Raw genomic sequence first — 6,736 nt, 5'->3', positions numbered from 1 at the left:
TATCAAAATGCATTTATTTGAACATTAAATGATTAAATTATGCTTCTTTTAATGGCATTCTAAGATGATCTTTATTACATGAAATGAATTAATGTCTTGTGCACTGATTTTTCTAAGTGTGAATGAATTTAAACAGACCAAGAACCATGATAATTATCCCCTAATTTATTTGAAATATACTAAACTTTATAAATAATGTAAATAAACCAAGGATGTATTGAATGTTTTCAGGACAATTTCAGGAGATTTGTTCCATTTAAAGACCCTTAATCAAACTAAAAATGATAATTGTTAAGGAAGAGCCGCTATTTTTGATCCAGAGAAGCTGAAACCTTGATGAAGAAAGTGATTTTATTAATTCAGCTCCGTTCATTTGCAGTTAAAGCTGGTTTTGTTTCAGTGGATCAAAGACTTTTAACTGGAAGATCAGTTTAAGTCAGATTCAGGAGGAACTATTGTGGAAATGATTTGTATTTTTAATAAGTGCAGGAGTTTTTCTAGATTCTCAGTGAACAAAACCAAATGAAGACGGTTTGATTTGAGACTAAATATGATGAAGACTGAGAGACTGAAAGAAGGAGGCCTGCCATGACGGCTGGCGCTCTGCCAGATGTCAGAGTCCCTCAACAGGTTTCCATTGTACCAACGCAGCCGAGTACAGATCTGAGAACGTGATGTTTTCTGTGAACAAACGGTCAGTCTGCTGATGTCAGGTTGGACACTTTGGACGTTGGAGGTGCTTTCTGTTTCTCCATGGTGTTCTAGACCTTTTCTACTTCACTCTGGTTGCTTCGTAGCAGCTTCATCTGATTCACTCCTTCATTTCTGTAGATATCTGTGCCAACAGCGGCTTTTTTATTTGTAAAGACATAAACTTGCTTGCGTATATAGATAAAATGAAATAATCCACTTGTGTTAATAAGGGAACACTTTGAGTTTGTGTCGTCATTTCATGTTGACTTTATTGATTTAAGTGTTTGCAGACACATTTTATAGAAATCAGCTGATCAGTTACAAAAAATAATGAAGTCATGAAAGAAAGCCACGTTAAAAACGCATCAGATCCAAAATATGAGCAGAGAACAGGTTCACTGGCTCTGACTGCTCAGAATATTATTTAGTGCACTGATGGTCAAGTTGTGTTTTCAGTGTGCAGCGATTCTACTCAGCGACCAAACAGCTTTTCCTTCCTTTGTCCTTTATTTACAATTTGAACAGTTTAATTTGACACTTTGGTTCAACACTTCCATTTGTTCCATTAGCCATTAGCATTAGCTTTAGCATTAGCATCAGTGGTCAGCATTAGGTGAAAAACCCAAAAACTAGACTGAAGTGAAGAAAGCAGCAAAAGGAAACCCATTTAACACACTCTGCTTTCCATTACAAATAACACCGAGTAAATACAAACAGGTGAGAAAATGAACACCTTTGTAAAAATTGCAGCTCCAGTCAAAATGTCTCATTTCGCTCTTTAAATGAGAGACACCTGATGACCGTCTGCTCAGCTCACAAACTATCATCTGTAACAGAAACTGAAAACTGATATTTGATATTTTTGATATTGGACTCTCTCTGCTGATTGAGTGAAGGAGACAAGAAAAGGACAGCAGGAGAAGCTGAACATTACAGAGCAAACCGTGAGCTGAGCTTTGGACTGAGGCTGCAGAGGGTCGTAAGATAAGATGACAGCTTGAATTACGTTTTTCATGACAGTAGATTGATGCAAAGTGCAGTAAAGTCAAAGTGCAGAAGAAGATGAAACAGTAAAAATCCTCCGACATATTAAACCGGTGTGAAGCCGAAGCAGGAAACAAACGGACAAACAGCAGCAGGAGGCAGAGGAGGAGGAGGGGCGACACCGATGAAAGTGAAAGTTTGTCAAAGCGACGGTGGAGCAGCAGTCCAGAATAATCTCCGTGTTTGTGTCTGAAGTAAATTCAACTGTTGTTCCTCAACAAGTGACTCAGATTCTGGTGAGTACAGCCGACAGGACGTCTGATAGTTTGTTAGTGGATTCAATCCAAAGAGACAGAAACCAGCAAATACCACAGTTTCCTCCTTTCTAACTGCGACACGTCAAACTTCACTGTGTGTGTGTGGGGGGGATTTTTTAATGCGGTTTTTCTTAGAATTTTGAACCTGTTGTGGGATGTGTCTCCATGTGAAGTAGGCAGCGCTCTGTGTGTATGTGTGAACGTGAGTGAGTGCGGGCGCGTGGCCGAGGCGCACCGCCGAGAGCGACCCGCGGAGCGAACGGGTGTGTGTGTCTGCCTGTGCAGAGAAACACACAGAGAGAGAGAGAGAGAGAGAGAGAGAGAGAGAGAGAGAGAGCCAGCGACCGGGCAGGTAGCGAGGATGTGCTTTACCACAGTGCTGTGTAAATAAAGCCAGAATATTCAGCATAAAACGGCCTGTTTCTTGTATGCTGCACCGCCGCATCAGACAGCGTGAAAGCCCAACGGGAGTTGACCCCGGAGGAAGAAGTCGCCTCCGGCCCTGGAGGGAAGCTCTCCCCTGCGTCCCCGACCACGGTTAGGAGACTGAAGGCAGGAAAGGTCAACAAACCAAATCTGAATCTTGTGGTCTGTTTCTTTCTGGTTTACACGTGAAAAACAACTAAACTAAACTCTAAAGATGTCTAGTTTTGATTTTGCACATTTCTTTTTTTTCTCAGTTGGTGTCGACAGCAGAACTGTGGACAGACAGGCAACAGAAATGAAATGTAAAAAGTCCAAATAAGAACTAAAAGAACAGAATAAGCGTTCTATAAAAGTGTGACTTTGTACTTTGTTCTCGCAAGTCCGTACTCGCTGGTCTGTACTCACTAGTACGGTCTCGCGACTCCGGAAGGGCGCATCGCCGTTTATGTGCAACTGGAACAGCAGCGTACTCCATGACGTCACCACCTCGGCTCATCGACTCTGATGATCTTTAACGTGAAAAACAACGAAATTAAATGACACACAATAACACAGCTCTGCTGAATTACGTTTAAATATATATATAAATAATATGTATACATGTTGAGGTTTCTAAAGTCGTTATACGATCTTTATTGAAGCCGTTAATTTGCTGACAGCAGCGTCTGATCAACAGGTCAGATATCAGACTATTCATCTTTGGAATACAGTTGAAAAATTTTAATTGCAAAAATACTTAAATAGACAAGAACTATATATAATAAATATAACAATTAATAAACAGGGTCATTTTTATAAGATTTTATTTTATAACAGGACAAAAGTCTCTTACAAAACATCTACAGATGAAAAACGTTGTGCCTCTGCTCCTCCTGATGCTCTTCAGTGGAGCTGGACACAGATGCTCTGTCAGAAGGTCCAGGATGGAGCTGCTCATGTTCTGGGGAGTCTCCCAGCAGTCAGGAGGATGTCTATCCAGCTGCCCGCCACTAAAACATGTTATTTGCTTAAATGTTATTTTTAATGCACAGTCACAGTCACAGGACTAGAACAAGGCTGACCTACAGGAAATTAAAGCAGGAGAATAATTCAGACGTACTGAGGCAGCGATCGAGTACAACACTAAATAAAAATATAAAGTTCCAACATTAACTTTCACTTCTTTTAAATCGATTGTGAGTGTTGCGCCCCTGAATAGGGGTGGCTGATAAATACAGAAGAAATAATCACAACAGTGATCAAGTGGCGTTTCCTCAGTGAGCGACTTTACTGGAATGAGGGAAGCGCCACTGATTCCCGTAGTGACAAACTGCAGGCAAAAGCAATCGATCCCAGAATGACGGCCACTTAACACACTGAGAACACGGCTTAAACATACTTTTAACCATTTTAAACTTTAAAAAAAAAATTATAAATCATGAATTAACAGTGTGATATTTCTGCAGTAGCAGTGCATATTTCAACTTGTCACATGAGCAATACGCAAATTATACTGTGAGGACAAAGTGTGACGCTAAACTACGTATATCCCTGTTTCACCGCTACGGAGCCGTCAGCGGCAGACTTCAGTAAGTCTGGCCGACATCAGGCGGCTCTCGGCGGCTACTGTAATCGCTGACACAGCGGTCAAACTGGGACGCTCACATCTCCGAAATCGTCGGAGCCCGATTATCTTGATAAAATGACCACATATTTGGCGTTTATACCAAAACTTTCTCGCCTCAAATAATCATAAAACTACAGCTTGTGTCACAATAACAATAGTATTTACAAAAAAGCCTGTGTTGCCGTTGAGAGTTTTCTCCTCGGCTTTTGCCGCTAGGTGGCACGAAATGCATTCTGGGATACTTGGCTGTCTGAAGTCCACACAAGTCCGGTCTGATTCAGACTCGATAATGTGGGCGGAGCGAGAACACATCCGGGCATTTCATGCGTACTTGGTCAGATGCGTACTTAGAACTGGGGATGTGTCCGAAATCACCCACTCACTCCCTACTTCCTACTTCCTACTTCCTCACTACACTATGTAGTGATCACTATGTAGGGAGCACGTTGGCAAAGCATCATTTCGGACACAACTCGAGCTGTTAATTACGTCGCTCGCTAGCCGCGATTTGTGCTGCAACAGCGTAGTACAAACACATCAAATTAACAATTTATTGTGTAGCTAAGAAATCAAATTAAATCAAGTTTATTGTCATTTTGCTGTACATACCAGATGAGAGAGCGTTTCTTCAGGATCCAGTAATTAAAAGCAATTTAAATAAAGTGGTGTTGTATGTCCAAATCACAACCGAGCGCCGCAATTTTAGCGACATTCACTGTCCGGGTAAAATACAATTTAACAAAACAAACGGGAATTTTTCCGCGCTCTCGTTCATCTCCATTTCCATTTCCTTTCGCGCAATGCATGACGGTCCATATTGCTCGGTTAGTGACCATCGGGTGTACACTACTTTTTACGGTGCATTGTGGGATATTTTGAGTGCACTATTTAGGGTGTAGCATTTGTAACTTAACATTGGGACACCCCTACAAAATGGCGTGCACCTTATACAGTGCACTATATAGGGCATAGGGAGTGATTTCGGACACAGCCAGGGACAGTACTTTAGTCTCAGACTGATGACGTTTCACAAGTCCGCAAGAACGCAAGTACAGACAAGTACGCACATTGAGACACGGCCTCTGTGTCGGGCTCCTCATCCTACATCAACCTCTTCTAGAATTTCCACAACAGCTCTGTCCAGGCACGCAAACAAACAAACGTTCTCGTTCAATGGCTTCTGCTCCTGCCAGGTTGAGGAGAACATAAGTCCTTGTCTTTGCAGGTTTATCAGAGTAGGCGACAGCAATAAAAATATCAAGGTCCCGTTCAGAAATGCACTAATTCTCTGCGACATTTTCATCAAACAAGACTGGATCTGGTCTGTGAAATCCGTCTGCCATTGCTTCAGCTAAAGCAACAGGCTGTTTGGAAAAACAGCAACTCACAGGTGAAAAGTCCAATAAACATCTGACACCATGTAGAAACTCGTTCCTTTGTGTGACTCAAGGATCACACAACTTTCAGCAGCTTTCCGGTTTATTGAATAAACTCATAAGAGGCAGGACAGCTTTCTGACAGACCTCTGGGTAACACAGCTACACCAGACAGACCATAGTGTGTGTTGATCAGCTGAGCTGTAACATGTCAGAGACACAAGTACGGTGGCTCATGGAGAACAAGCTTAACAGCCATTTAGTCAAATGACGTACAGAGGGTGTCTCTCTTGTGCTTGTGGAGGTTTCAGGTTATAAAATGATCAATTTTCAGTCATAACAACAGCCATGCACTTGTCATAGTAACATAGTGGCCTCAGTACTAGTCATTGTGGATAGGAGCTGCAGTGTTTTAGACCAGGAATATCTTACAACAATGACTGCAAAAGGATTCATGGATGAACTAAATATCGTTGTTTTTAATTGTTATTTGTTGTATTCATTTATTTAAACAAAGGTATCTTCTTGTCAATAATATTACAGTGTGCGTCCTTGTGTCTGGGATCTTAGTCAGCTGGGGACTGAATAGACTCTCGTCCAATCACGGGGAATCTGACAGACGCAGCGTGTAACATGCAGCCTTGTGATTGGCCCAGCAGTGATGGGTGCGGGTCCTCCTTTTTTTGTGCAGTAATCTTGGAGGGCCAGGTCTAAGGTAGTCCTGAGCTATGAGTGAACCCGTGCCAGGCTTCAGAGAGCTCTTGTGTGTCGCTGAATGTGTGTTGCTCACTGAAAGACAACGTCTTCTGCCTCCATTTTGCTATTCGCAACAACATGTTGGATTCATGTTCATGTGTATTTAAAGACAATTCAATTTGTGGGGAAAAATGGTTAAAAAAATTAAGAAAATAGAAAAAAAATTGTCCCATCAACCAAAAATTTCGCGACCCCCCTGCAGTACCCCCACAGACCCCCTAGGGGTCGCAGACACCCTGTTGAAGACCTCTGAACTAGAGGATTGATGTAGTGAAGAACTGAGCATCAGACTGTAGTGATGCACATTCTATGGAGACACATGTTTACTGTGAACGTGCAGTGAAGAATTACAGACAAATGACAGGTGTGATGTTACAGATGGATCTAAAGATGGTGTCATGAGGACAAAACGTGCAGTGATGATGGGAAATAATACCACTAACAATAGTATTTATGATCAAGTGTCTTTGTCCAGCAGATATCAGCAGAGTTTGTTAAAGACATGAGCTGCTCACAGCTGGACTCTCTCTGCTGATTCAAGGAAGGAGACAAGAAAAGGACAGCAGGAGAAGCTGAAC

The sequence above is a fragment of the Stegastes partitus genome, unplaced genomic scaffold, assembly GCF_000690725.1.
Source record: "Stegastes partitus isolate 25-593 unplaced genomic scaffold, Stegastes_partitus-1.0.2 Scaffold1916, whole genome shotgun sequence".
Lineage (NCBI taxonomy): Eukaryota > Metazoa > Chordata > Actinopteri > Pomacentridae > Stegastes > Stegastes partitus.
The sequence above is the reverse complement of the archived record's forward strand: the minus strand, read 5'-3'. Positions refer to the sequence as shown.